Raw genomic sequence first — 14,813 nt, forward strand, 5'->3', positions numbered from 1 at the left:
AGGGGAAGGGGTGAGGGCTGAGGGTCTGAAGACAGAAAGGTCCCCAGGGGAGGAAAGCCCAGGCTTCCTTCCCTCCGTGCCGGGTAGCCTGTGTCTCTAGCATAAACACGTGCTCTTGTTTATTCCTTCTTTGGACTTGGTAACCGGTGGAAATATTTCAGATGATTTTTCCAGGCTGTAGTTTGCGAGCTCTAAGGGCGTGGCTTAGCGTTGTTGGGGAGATTGGCCTAGTGACCCTTCAGGCTGGACGACCCAGCTCTCTCTTCCCCAGCTTAAGGGGGGAATGCCAGGGGCAGGTGATTCCTTTCTGAGGAGCAATACCTGAGCCTGGCAGAAACTGGCTCCCCACTGAGCAGCAAGATGCATCTAGAACTCCCTAATCAGGGAGAGGGAAAGGAAGCTGCCCGCCACGCTTGCTAAGAGACCTTCAGTTTCCACAGCTGCTGCTGCTGCTGCTGGCCTTGTTGACATTGGTTCTTAAGGATTTGAATGAGGCCCCTAGTTTCATGTCTCTTTGGGTACGCATGTGGTTTTGGCAAGATCTTTGGCTTCCTAGCCTTTGTTCCTCTGTGTGACCACAGTGCAGAGCTGAGAGCTCTGTGCTTGCAGAGGCATAAAGAACAGTGGGGGCGGGGACCATGGCTGCACCACGCCCGGCTTCTCCCCACCTTAGCATCTCCTACAGTTTCCTCAGCACATTCCCATGGTGTGCCCAGCACCCTACCCAGTGATCTTTATTTCACTCCTCATACTCTTCAGACTTGCATGCTACTGGTGCAGCCCTTCATCTTGTCTATTGAACCCCGAGGTAGTCACGCTTTGTTCATTCATTTGTAGACTGCTCTGCAGAGGGAAACCTGGCATCACAGGGAACATGTGAATTTGTGTCTTTTGTTTTGTCCTGGAGAAGCCAACCCTTTTGCCTTCTTTGGCCTTCAACGTCCTAAAATAGCCAATGGAGACAACACCTGCATTGTAGGATTGCCAGGAGGATGGAGAGGGGTAATGGACTGGAAAATCAAAGCCCAGGCCTCAGTAAGTTTAAGTCTCTGCCCTGCCTGATGGCTGCCAGTCAGACAACCTCACAAAATGTCAACTGGTAACGAGCGACAGGGACTTATCTCCTGCCCAGCAAAACAACCCACAAATCCTGGCCTGGTAATAGTTTCTTGATAATTATGACTGAACCACCAAATTTGGTTCCGAAGGGAATGAGAGGGAGGTATTCCCAGGTGTAAGGCAAGGCCACCTGGATTTAGTTTGTGGGACAGAGAGAAGCTAATCTCGGGTGTTGTAAAATACCGCATCACATCCCTTCATGTACCTGAGATCCTGGAGAGGGCTTTAGATTTTAAACACACCCTGTGTCTGGGATCAATCTTATGAGTAGATGTGTCATTAGGTGCACTTGCTGTTGTGTCTCTAGAGGGGAACTGGACAGACAAGCACAGGTGCAGTGTATGCGCATTCTAAAGAGGCTCCTCTGCTGGATGCAGCTGTGCACACCTGTAATCCCAGAGCTCGGGCTGAAGCAGGAGGATCCCAGTGTTAGAGACCATGCTGGGCTCTATAGTGATTCCCAGAGAACACAAAGAACCAAAGTTCTAACGAAGCCAAAAAAAAAAAGAGGTTCCTTTAATTCCGAATTCAGCAAACACCAAGTCTTCTCTCAATGCTGCAGGCACAGCCATGAATAAGCAGAAATCCTGCCCTTGTAGAGCCAGGAAAGGGGAAGAAGCAGATAAGCAGGAAACACCATAAACAAGGGAATTAGAGATTTTTTTTAACCAGCAGGAAACGCCCAGAGGGAAAAAAAGTGGGGTATGTTGAGGGGGGCATAGACTTGCCAAAGGGGAGGACTGATGTCTTAGAAGTAACATCTAGTCAAAACTTGAAGATGCTGAAGTCTGGACCAATCAATAGATGGATGTATAAGTCAGGTTTCTACTACTGCAACCAACTTTTGGAAGTAAAGAGGTTTAGTTAGCTTGTAGGTCTGGAGGCTCAAAGGCAGGATGATAGCCATTCAGCTCTGGTGAAGGCCACCGAGTGGATGGAACACACTAGTGGGAGCCACCAAATAGCTACATTCCTAAAAATTGCTCTCTTAGTAACATTAACATTGTTCCAATGAGCAGTAACTCAGTCTTTAAGGCGCAAGCCTTTAATCCCAGCTCTTGGGAGGCAGAGGTAGGCAGATCGCTGTGAGTTCCAGGCCAGCCTGGTTTACAAAGCAAGTCCAGGACATCCAAGGCTACACAGAGAAACCCTGTCTCAAAAATACAAACAAAACAAAACAAAACAAAAAAACAAAACCAAAAAACCCCCAAAATACAAAAGAAAAAAAAAAACCCACCACCACCACCACCAAGAACAAAAAGAACTGTCTCAGTCTCTCCTGAGTGCAGCCCCCTCACTTCTCCCTGGATCACCTCTTACAGGTGCCAGCAGCTCTTACTGTCATCACAGTAGGAACCAAGCTTTCAACACATAAACCCCTAATGGAAAAGCTTATTGAAAGCAATGGAGTCTGCCTGGAATGCTCAGTGACTCCTTGCTGTCCGAGGGCTGAGGTGGAGGAGGAAGAGGAGAAGGAAGGGAGGTCAGCGGGTTCCGGGGTAGAAGGCAGACTGTGTGTGTCTTTGGAGGCCACTTTAACCCCTCAGCTTTCCCTCTGGGAGTGAAAGAGACCCACTGTGTCTGAAGGAGGCATGTGATGTCCTAGGCCAATACATTCCATACTGCCTCTGCTAGGCACCAGCTATGACACTTTAGGCAAATCAGTTACCTCTATGAGTTATTCTTACTGCAGGGGCCAAATGAGGTGGCTGGCTTGGTTATGTCTAAACCCCATGGTGTCACTAGACATCAGTTTCTCTATCACAGAGAGCATCATTCTCTGATGTCTCTTTCATCCCATCCCTTGCCCATTTTCTAGTGTTTTCCAGAGGCAAAGCTAGGTCCCCACAGGCAGCTGGAAGTGGGAATCATTGTCACTGTGATAGATGGCCACTCCCAGAGGAAGCAGAGAGCAACTCCTTTCAAGGAAATTAATTCTCCTGGCATGGACCAGGGGCAGTGCAATTTCCCATGGCAGCATGAGCCCCAGGCCTCCCCCCAGCACCCCTTCTGGGCTGGCAGGATCAGGATTGGGACAGGAAACAATTGACAGGCCTGGACTGGTCCCTTGTGGGAGGGAAGCAAGATGTGGCAGGCGGTAATTTTTGCACAGTGGCAAGGTAGGACGTGGGTGCAGCATCAGGGTGGCCATGGGGGGAAAGGTTTGCGGTTCCAGAATTGAACTCGTATATTAGGAGATGTCAGGCTGAGCGGTGCAAGGGGGTGCCGCAGTCTTTTCATGCTGGCATGTACTGAAGGTGGAAGGGATGACTGGCTCTTTTCCAGGGGACTCAGGACAGTGCAGAAGAGAGCACGAGGCACTCAGGGCGCTGCTCTCTCCTGCCCAGCACGAGCAGGCCATGGCTGTCTCCAGCTTGGTGCACTGCCCACTCCTCCTGCAGTCAGTAAGCGGGTCCTCATTAGGCAGGAGCCAAAAACGCTGCTATCCAGACCGCTGCAACCCGTGTTCCTGAAACCTAAGTAGAGATTTCTGCAAGAGCTGTTTTTTTTTTTCCCCAATTATAAGTTACATGGAATAAAAGTCATTCTTTGGGGGGAAAAGTGTGAATGAATGAATTTTGACAAATACAAAGAGTGGGAGTCACACAACCAGATCGGGGGAGCATAGCTGGGGGGATGGTACCCCTGATAGGGATACAGTCACCACTGGGGCAACACTTGGCGATTTCTGCCCCCCCATAGTTGCCTGTCATCCTTTTGCATTCAATTGTCTTTCATCCCAATATCTTCCAGAGGTGGCTTTCTTCAGTAACGCTCCTCTCTCTCTCCCCTCCTCTCTCTCTCTCTCTCTCTCTCTCCCTCACTCTCTCTGTTTCTGTCTCTCTCTGTCTCTCTGTCTCTCTGTCTCTTTCTCTGTCTGTCTGTCTGTCTGTCTGTCTGTCTGTCTCTCTCTCTCTGCATGTTCTTTTGTCTGTCTTTCAGTTGACATCATCTTTGGGGGTGAGTTACCCAGGATATCATGCATTCATAATTTCTCTCTCTCTCTCTCTCTCTCTCTCTCTCTCTCTCTCTCTCTCTCTCTCTCTTTTTGTGATGAAGGATCACTTCTTTGTATAAATCTGTTACTGTTATTGTCTATGTGCTAAGTTTAACTCTGTGTTTGGAAATATGTTAAGTGCACAGCTCTGGGCTTGGTGATAAGCATCACGCTGCTGGACCTTCCTCACTCTCTGCTCCCGCTCTCACCACTCCAAAGAGAGTCTTTGCACTCAGTAAGCAGCAACTCCCCTCTGCCCGGCCTCTGGTTCCTCTAATTTATTTTCCTTCTCACTCTCTCATCATACACATTCGTATAAATAAAATCATATAGTACTTGTTCCTCTGTGTCTGGCTTATTTCACTTCTTTCCAGTCATCTGTGTTGTAGCGTATGCCAGCCCTTCATTGTTTTTCACAACTGAATACTATTTCCTAGTTTGTATGTAACATATTTTATTTACCCAGTCACTGGTTGGTAGACATTCAAATTGTTACCAGCATCTGGTATTGTAAATAATGTTGCTATGAACATTGGCATAAAACTATATCTCATTGGATCCCTGTTTTTTTCCAGTCGTTTTAAGTCCAGAAGTGGAATTGCCAGTTCGTATAGTAATCCTTTGCTTAACTTAGAAGGAACTGCCATTATTGTTTCTGAAGAGGTTGTAGCACCATCCCAGCAGCCATGTCCACGTTCTGCTTTTTATCCTTGATAACATTTCTTTTTTCTTTTTTTCTTTTTTTAAAGAGTAGAGCCATCCTAGCAGGTGTGGCGGAAACTTACTGTGGTTTCGATTGCATCATAATGACTAATGATGCTGAACATCTTTTCTTTGTGTATCTTATTTGGAAACATGTTTGTTCAGGTCATTTGCACATTTGTGAGGTTTTGTTATTGAATTGGAGGAGTTCTTTATATATTGTGGATATCAATTCCTTATCACATAAGAATTACAACATAAATTTTTTTAATGAAACAATCATCCTTTCATTTATTAATGTTCTTTGATATATGGAGTGCATTCTTCACTCTGCTTATTTATTATTTTGTTGTCTATGCTTTTAGTATTAATACCTAAAATGTTTTGCAAAACCCAGTAGTATGGAGTTGTCCTCCTAAAGGCTTTCTAGTTTTAGCTCTTTGGCTAGATCTATCCATTTTGAGTTCATTTGTATCTGTTGTCAGGCAGAGTTCTAATTTCATTATTTTCAGCATGTCCAGTTTTCCTAGCATCATTTGTTGCAAAGAATCCCTTTTCAGAGCCAGAGAGATGACTCAGGTATTCTTCCAGAGGACCTGGGTTCAATTCTGAACACCTACAGGGTACCTCACACCTTTTTAAAACTCTAGTTCCAATGGATTTGACACAATCACACAAACGTACATGCAGGCAAAACACCAATGCACATAAAATTAAAGAAAATATTATTCATTAAAAATTCTTTTTTTATTGAGTGGTCTTGGCACTCTGTTGAAATAATTGTTTCTGGTTCTCTATTGTTCTATATGTGTAGCTTTTTGTCCACATCACTTTTTTGGTTCTAATTTTGTGATAAAATCAGAAATATGAGACCCAAAACTGACAGGTTCTTTTTCTTTTCTCCAACAGCTCCTCTCCAGCGTTCTTCTTTAATCTGCTTTTTTTGTGGTGCACTGAGTTTAACTGTAGTTGCAGGGACACGGGCAAGGAGTTATTTACTGGATCCAGGACAACGCCACTGAATAAAATGACACTGTACTAACTCCAGGTGAGAAAGGACAGGGTCTCAGGAGCCCTGCTCTCTCCACACTGGACTGTTGATGGGCTCTGTCTTGTTCAGGTTACCACAGGTGCTGTGAGACCATAAATGCAGCAACAATGTCCCAGCAGACAGTGACATTTCACAGCACTTGGGCTCTCACGTTCTTTCTGACTTGTTTGCCAGAGCATTTCCTAGAGACAGTGATATAATGGCCTGTTTAGGGAAGAGTCCCCAACAGCCACTTGTTCTGAACACTTTGATCAGTTGTAAGTCCCTTCATTAGCCACTTCCCACTGCAAACAGAACGTTCTTTCACCAACTCTGAGAGTAGCACTACTCAACAGGAATACAATGTAAATATTCAGAAGACAGTTTGACACCATGTCCACTTAGAAAAACAAGAGTAATAGGCACCCTTAAACTTATTGGTATGTTTCAATTTTTATAACCTGCAATTATGCTACATTTATTAGTGTTATCAGCTTTATTCTCCTTTGTTTGGACAGCTACAGTTTTCTAAATACACGATCCTGTCAGCTGTGAATAGGAAAAATGAAAAATGTCTTTTCCACCTTGTTTCCCTTTTAATTGATTTGTCTTATCCAATTTTTCTGTCCAGAACTTTGAATGCTGTGTAGAATAGAAATGGCAAAATTTATCATCTTCGTCCAGATCTTAGAAGAAAAGCTTTCTGTCTCACAGTTGGGTATGTTAACGTGGGGTTTTCATGTGTGTGTTGAATTCAATTGCAATATTTTTCTATTCCTAATTTGTTGAGTGTTTTATCAAGGGACCTTTAGTTTTTGTCAAATGCCTTTTCTGTAGTATTCAAGATGACTGTGTGTTTCCATCTCTCATCTTATGTGGTGTTTTTACTGATTAATTATTATTATTTTTTGAAGTGACGGGCAGAGGCTTTGACACACACAACCCTATGCCGTGTTCTCCTTTTGCTAGCCTCAGAGCACCTTCACACACAGACACACAGACACACAGATACACAGACACCCACAGACATACACAGACACGTACACACACACAGAGACACACACACACAGACACACACACACACATAGACACGAGACCCCCAGGTTTAGCTTTCCTAGTCATGTGTTTCTGGGAATGTTGTACACATAAAGTATGTTTGCTTTAATAAACTGTGACTGGGGCTGGGGAAGTGGCAGTTTGTAGAGTGCTTGCCTCCCATGCATGGATATAACCCAGGTGGCTCACAGGTTCCTGTAATCCCAGGAAGTAGAGGTAGAGGTACAAGGCTCAGGAGGTCATGGTTATGTCTGGCTAAATAGTGAGAGTGAAGCTAGTCTGTGCTCCTCGACACTGTCTCCCCTATTAGCACCCTCTCAGGCGGCATCTAGTGTCTGGAAGAATTCTATGAATAAAGCTAATATGATATTGAGTTGGGGTTCAGTGGGCTACCTATGGGTGGTTTACGGTCTTTACAGATTAATTCTTACACATTGAACCTCATTATTCCCAGTCATGGTGTGCAATACTAACGTGCTGATAAATCTGCCATGACAGTATATTTGTTGAGAAATTTTGCATCCGTGTTATAAGGGATATTGGTAAAGATTTCACAGTAATCTTGGCAAGAGATATCGGTCTAAAGTTTTTTTTCATCTAAAGTATCTTTTGCCTTAGTATTAGAGCAGCAATGGTTTCAGAATGAGTTATGAACTCATTCAGTTTTTGGAAGAGTTGAGAATTACTGTTACTTCTTTAATGTTTGGCAGAGTTTATCAACGAGCCCTATAAATTTTGGTGTGCTGTGTTTCTGTTTCCATTTGTCTAAAGCTATTTTCTAATTTCCTAGTTATCATTTTCTTTTTCTCGTTGATTCTTCTATTACTGCTTTGTGATTTCAATCCATTGTGATCGGAATGATGGGTTTCAGTTTCCCTTCCTCTCCTTCTCCCTCCTCTCCTACCCACCTCCTCCGGGGTTTCACGGTGCAGCTCTGGGTGGCATGGAACTTGATGTGTGGACCGGGTTGGCCTCACACTCACAGAGATGAGGCTGTTTCTGCCTTCTGAGTACTGGGCTTAAAGGCGTGTACCACAGTACCCAGCTTCAACCTTTTTAAAAAATAATTTTACAACTTGTTTTGTGGCCTAAGTATAATCTACCTTGGAAACCATTCTTTGTGTACTTGAGAAAATGATGTGTTCTGCTGTTGTTGGGTGTCACTCTGCCTGTATCTCTTGGGCTGATGTTAGATGTCTGTCACTCTGCCTGTATCTCTTGGGCTAAGGGGTGTGTGGTGTTAAGTCTTTTATAGTTTGCTGCTGATTATGTTTCTTATGGGAAGTGGAGGCAGAAAACCTTCCAACTGTGCTTACGGCTTTATGTTTCTCTCTTCGATTCTGGGTTGTTTTTGGTTTTTGTTTTTTTCTCTTCTTGGCATATATATGTGTTTGTAATTATTACATCTTCTTCATGAACTAGCTTCCTTATCAAGATATTTTGTTTTGATCAAAGTCTATTTTGTGGCCACTCCAGAAGTCTACCGCAGCCTCCTCAGCTCTCTTTTGTTATTGTTTATATGCAATCTTTTTTCTTCTTTTTCTTCTTAAACCCATTTATATCTTTAAACTGTCCTACAAGTAGTATATACTCGACTCATTTACGAAGTCCATTCTGCCAATCTATGCTTTTAATATACTTACATTTCTGGCATGATTTTAAGAGAACTCACTTCTGACATCCAGGCATATTTTCTGTATGTCTTACTTGGCACTCAACTTCTTCATTAATGCCCTGGTTTTAGTATTTAGAGGTGATGCTCTCATAGAGAGCATCTGAATGTTTTTGTTTTTTTGTGACCATCTAGAGTGCTACAATGAACATCCTCAACTTGTTACAATCTAGTGAAAAATATGCTTATCCAATCCCAACATATATACATTATCACCTGTTGTCAAGACATCTGTCTCCTTGATTTATATCGCTGTTGTCATATATTATGTCTTTGCATGTCCTGTGTTAGTTAACATTTGAATCTGTCTGGCTGCAGTTCGGTGAGCCTCTTGGTCAGATGGACAGGCAGCCATGTCTTTCATTGACTTCAAGAGTTCTCAAGCATTATTTCTTCTAATACACTTTGCCTTTCTCTCTTCTTCCGGAACTCTCGCAGCAGCATACTGGTGTGAGTACGGTCTTCCACAGGTCCCCTGGAGTTTGGTCTTTAAAGGCTGTTTTCTTCTTTACCTTCTTGGGTTTTGTCCTTTTGATTTCCTTAATCTTCAGCAGCTGCTCCTTTTGCTCGCTTGCTCAAATCTGCCGTTGAATCATTCGAGTGAAATTTATTTCACCTATTTCAGTTTCCATCCTCTGGATGTCTTTTTTACTCTTTGCTACTCAGCTGTTTATATATCATTTGCCTGCTGTCCCTTAGCTTCCTGCTCCTGTACTCCTTGAACACACTTACGGCACTTGGTTTAACATCTTTGACTAGTAAGTCTAATGTCTGGATTTTCTTAGAGACAGTTTCTGTCAAATTATTGTTTTCTGTGAATGGGCCATATTTTTCTACTTCTTGATATGTTTTGTGCGTGACCAGGAAATTCCATAGTTAAAAAAAAAAAATCAACTTTTTTTTTAGACTACATTTTTCACATGACAGTATGATGGTTCTGATTCTTCCTTTGGGATTGCTTTTTATAGGTGTCACTGGACATTTAGATAATGGATTTTCCTAACGGAAGCAGACTCTGCATTTCTTGTGTGTGCTCACTGTCCCATGATCTCTGCTATCAGCCTGTGCCTGTTCCTTAACTGCTGACGTCAGCAGCCTCTCCCTTCATCAGTCACTGTGATGATGATGTGCCCTTGCAATGATTACTTATATAAGCTATGCTCATACAGAGCAGTAAGTTAAATGCATTGGATATTGGCAGATGTATTTCTAAACTGCTTTCATTGGCTTGGTAAACACTGATAGGTTATGAAGACCCATTTTCCCAGCTGCTCACCGACATCGAACACTTTACCCTTTCAATCTTAGCTAGCTTTTGTTTCAGTTTTGTCACTGCTGTATTAGTGAGCTTGTCCATCTTCTGTTGCATCTGGAATTCCTTTGGTGGTATTGTTACTCCTATCTTTGCCAATTTGGGGATATCATTTTCTTCTTTTAGCTATTTATGAGTATATCACAGTTTTACTAAAAGGAACAAAGTTTATTTAGAAGAATTGATTTAAATTCTTATTTTATGTCATTAGGGAAGTAAAGAATTTATGTGAGATAAAAATATAAATATGAAAGTGAAAAATATAAAGCTAATATGAAGACATTTGGAAGAATATATTTTTGACACTTGAGTGTATTAAGAACTCCCTGAGCAATACATAAAGGGGAAATTGGTCTATCTAAATACATTAAATTGAAAATTAGTAATGCATTGACAGAAATCTGAGAAAATAGATTGTATTTACAATGGGCATAAAAAACAGAGGCTTAATCTAACACAGTCTAACACACAAGCAAAACATAAATGAATTCACAATTGAAAATTGGTAAAAGCATATGATCAGGCAATACACACACACAAAAGGAACTAGGAGTAGTTACTAGGTATGTGGAAAAGTTCTTAATACTATCAATTATCAGAAAAATCAAACAAAAAAGGAAATGTGGCTGATTGGGAAAGATTAGGAAAAGTCATATTACTAAACTAACTGTGGGCGAAGATGGGGGAAAACGGGAACCTTCATCCCCTGCCTCCTCTGACTAGAAGTATGTGTTAGTGCAGCCAGTTTTGAAAGCTAGCTTTATTCTATACATATCCTTTTTATCAGACAATTTTATGGAAGAAATATTCACACAGCAAACAAGGCATCATGAATATTTATCACATTGATTTTGGCATTAAAGAGATGAAAATATCTTAGGAGTTTGTCCTAGGAAATGTAGTGCTGAACAGTAACATTTATTATATTTATACACAAAGGAACATTGACTAGCATTGTGAAGGAATAAAATATAATAATGTAGCTAGGTATTTACAATGTTGAATAAAAAGTGGAGTAAGACAAATAGGGATCTTACAGAGAGCACTTTCTGAAAGGAAGAAAAGTACCTACTTTCCTCTAAATACTTGGGGTAAAAATGTACATGCATGTATGCATATGCAAGTTTGGGAGTGTGTGTGCATGAACAGGAAGTTGCAATGTGCATTAGGCAGGGCTCTCTAGAGCAGTGGTTCTCAGCCTCCCTAATGTAGCTGCCCTTTAATACAGTTCCTCATGTCGTGGTGACCCCAACCATAAAATGATTTTATTGCCACTTCATAACTGTACTTTTGCTCTTGTTATGAATCATTATGCAAATATCTCATATACAGGTTATCTGATATGTGAACCCCTAAGAGGTTGTGACCCATAGGCTGAGAACCACTGCTCTTAAAGAACGGAGCCAATATGATGTGTGTGTATATCTATGTGCACATACACACACATATGAGAGGAGCTGGGTCATCTGCAAGCAGTTACTGGAACTGAGTCCCTGTTGAAAGGCTGAAAGAGCTGGAATCTGATCTGGGTTATACACCCAGAAAGAAGAGGGGTTTGCAGGGATCCACGCTGACTTTTCTCTTGGGCTTCTTGTTCAGGCGGCCCCACCATTGGAAGGTGCCACCCACACTTAGAGCAGATCTTTCTCTACTAGGCGCATGCCAGCCTTCTCCGGAACAGCCCCTTCCTGCACCCAAGGACACAGGTACATTTCACCAACCCTAAGTATCTTTTAATCCCATCAAGTTAAGAAGCACACTAACCCTTACAGGTAAGAAATAGTCCATATGGGCGTTTGTAATAACCTGGCATAAGGTTCAGGGGGGAAATCCAAGGTCTCCTACTGCAGAAACCTAAATAATTTCAAAATGCGTTTTTGACATCCATGCATTTAATAATTTCACTGACTAGCCACTGGGTTCTTCATCCTGATAAGTTGCTATGCTAATTGCTCTATGGCCCTCTTGTCTTGTAGTGGGTTAAGCACGGCCCCTTGAAAGACGTGAGCAGATTGTAGGCCCCGTAGAAACTATGAGTGTGAACTCACTGGGAAGAAGCATCTCTGTAGATACAATTAGCTCCATGACCTTCAGATGGATCCTCTAGAGTGGGCCCAGATTCAGGAAGAAATGTGTGACACCTGAGGAGACACCGGTAGAAGAAGAAGACTACAGAGATGTGCCACAAGCCAAGGAACATCTGCAGGTAGACACTGTCCCATAAGGCCTTGGAAGTGACAGGAGGGCAGGGCCCTGACAACACTTTGACTGTGAACTTCTGACCTCTGGGTCTGAGAGAGAATCCGCTGGTCAAAGGCACCAGGCACCATGTCTGTGGAAGCTTCTTACAGAAGGCTCAGAGATCTGGGCCACAGTTCTTCCTCTTTCCCCTCTGTGGCTCCCCCATCTGTCTCTTAGGAAGGACAAAACTGCTCCTGTCATTGCTCCATGGAGGATTGTTTCTCATTTGCTATGTTTACCATCTCACCTTCCACCTGCTCTCCACACCACACATCTGAGCAGCCATCACAGCCTGGACAGACTGGGTGGCTAACAAGCAATAGACATTTATCCTTCACAGCTCTGGAGGCTGGAAGTCTTAGAGCCGAGTGCCAGCAGGCTCAGTGTCGGGGAGGGGCCCAGTTCCTTGTTCTCGCTGGACATCACATGCTGGAAGGTCAAGCGAGCTTTTCAAACACCCCAGAGACTTATAAAGGCACTAACGCATTTGTGAGGGCTTGACCCTCACAGACAAATCTCCTTCCAAAGGCCACCACTCCCAGCAGCACTCTCGCCTTGGGTGTTAAGGTTTCAGCCTTTGACTGTGGAAGAGGGACACAATTATTCAGTCTGTCTCTCTCATGTGAGAGATCAAAGGCAATTCCAGGGCTGACTCAGCTTTAAACTAAATCGAATCACATGGTACATTATTTATTTCCAGACCTAATTAGTTAAAGAGTTGGGGAAATATGTGCATGACAGCTGACATTTCCTCATCTCCCTTATCAAAGAGAAAGCAGGTCATGGCCTTGCCTGTTGGAAATCTGGCAATAGTATCTGGCTATTAATTTCATTTCGTTAATTTTTTGCTTGGCTACTTGCTTTTTAAGTGTTGCCCTTTAAAAAAATTATTTTAGGCTTATGACAACAACATTGCTTTAAAAGCAAATGGATATAGATGAAAAGATGTTATTTTAAAAGATCAATAATAAATAGAGATGATACAAGGATGTGAAAGTCTACAAAGGGGAGAAATGGGATTTCTACCCGTAAACGCTGCTCAAGGTGTTTTTCTTAAGAGAAGGCCCATAAACAATATTAGGCATGTATAAAAAGCCAAAGGAAGCATTATTTTATAAGTTTATGCATGCACACACATATACATATGCACACACACACATATAAAATTTAGATGTAGCTACATCTTACAGGGTGATAATGTCCCCCCCAAGAACCATAAACAAACAAAACCTTAGTGCCAGATGGGTGAAACATCCCTTTGAGTTGTTGGTTTTGGGGGTCCAATAAGCCCCCTAAACAGTATGGCTACAGCCTCTGTCCTTGGCATGCCCACCAGAACTTGACGTTAAGACCCTATTGCTGAAGACAGCATACATGTAGGACATATGACTAGGAAGAATCGAGCTGGAACTGACCAGAAGCCTATTCCCTGATGCCGATCTCTCATAGGACCTGAAGGTGCTGCGCAAGCTGCCAAGGAAGACGAACCATCAACAGTCCAAGCCATCAGTAAAGCCCACGAACCACACCAGTGCGAGTTCCGATTTTCTCTTAACGGTAACCAGCAGCTAATTGCTCTTTAGGCTTTCTCAGTAGGTGGGAATCCATGCCTGGTATTGCAAATCTATCCAGCTGCTCATGACTGGAGAAGCTACAGAGAGAGCAAGGGTTAGTCAGGCTTCCTGGTAGGCAGACAAGGAGAGGCGCCATGGCTAGGTAGTGAAGTTGGCAGATTTCCAAGATGGCGGGCCTCTTCCCCAACCTCCCGACTTGAGACAAAAAACCTGGCAGCTTTGTCTCCCAAGCAGGTCCTCCGCTGATGGACTGGCTCAGAGTTCAGGATTGGATCAGAACTAGTAAGTAACAGTTGTGGACCAATTAAACGTTATTATCTGTCTTCAAATTGAACGACCCTAAAGTAAGAGAGGAAAACTCTTTATGAGTCTTTAAAACCTCCAGTCTTAAAGAAGGGAGCGGATTTCAGCACCCTCCCTCCCCCGCGTTTCCCGCGGCTCCCCCTGCACCCCCCCCCCGCCACTGCATACTTGGGGTCTTTTTCTCCGTGTCCTGTCGCATTTGCCTAGGTTCTCACTGCCAATAAATGCCCTTCTTCAACTGCTGATTGTCTGCTGTGTTTGAGATAGCTCTGCTGCTGATTTTCAATTCTTTAGTTGGCAGGGAGGAAAACAAAACCAAAACCAAAAACAAAACCCAAAAACCAAATCCAATCAAGACCCCTAGATGGTACCGTTTCAATACACACAGACTGCATCATCACCATTACCGTTTTCCTAAACTAATAGAATGTTAATTGCATTTTAAATAATTATCCTTATATCCACAGATAGGTGTAGGTCTCAGTCCTCGCCAAAAAATTTTTTTAAATTGTTTTTGTTTTTGCAACAGATGGGGGCTTTTCAAAGACTCACAATTGCTTGAAATACAGAGAATAAGTGACCGGCGTTCCTAAAACCAACTGCTCCATCTGCAATGGAACCCTACACGTAAGGCTCAGGAAACATGGCAGAAAAGAAAGTGGGAATGTTTTACGGGCCAGAGGATCTGGACACCCACTTCAAAATCCTGTCTTCTCACAGGGCAGGGGAGCTGCACCCACAGCTTCTACAGTGCAGTTGCTTACGACCTGCTGAAGGACAAATGTGGGCTTAACGCTACCAATGTG

The 14,813-nt window shown here is 43.1% G+C and overlaps 1 long non-coding RNA gene across 1 annotated transcript; it reads right to left on the reverse strand.

Annotated features, from left to right (window-relative positions):
* Nucleotides 1-11,781: 11,781 nt before the first annotated feature.
* On the reverse strand, nucleotides 11,782-14,229 carry LOC311597408. Its single transcript, XR_014779222.1, has 3 exons — nucleotides 14,176-14,229; nucleotides 13,546-14,043; nucleotides 11,782-12,030 (listed from the first exon to the last, which is right to left on the reverse strand). It is a non-coding gene; the product is annotated as an uncharacterized lncRNA (long non-coding RNA).
* Nucleotides 14,230-14,813: the final 584 nt, after the last annotated feature.

This window comes from Acomys minous, assembly GCF_964271855.1.
Source record: "Acomys minous genome assembly, chromosome: 5".
Classification (NCBI taxonomy): domain Eukaryota; kingdom Metazoa; phylum Chordata; class Mammalia; order Rodentia; family Muridae; genus Acomys; species Acomys minous.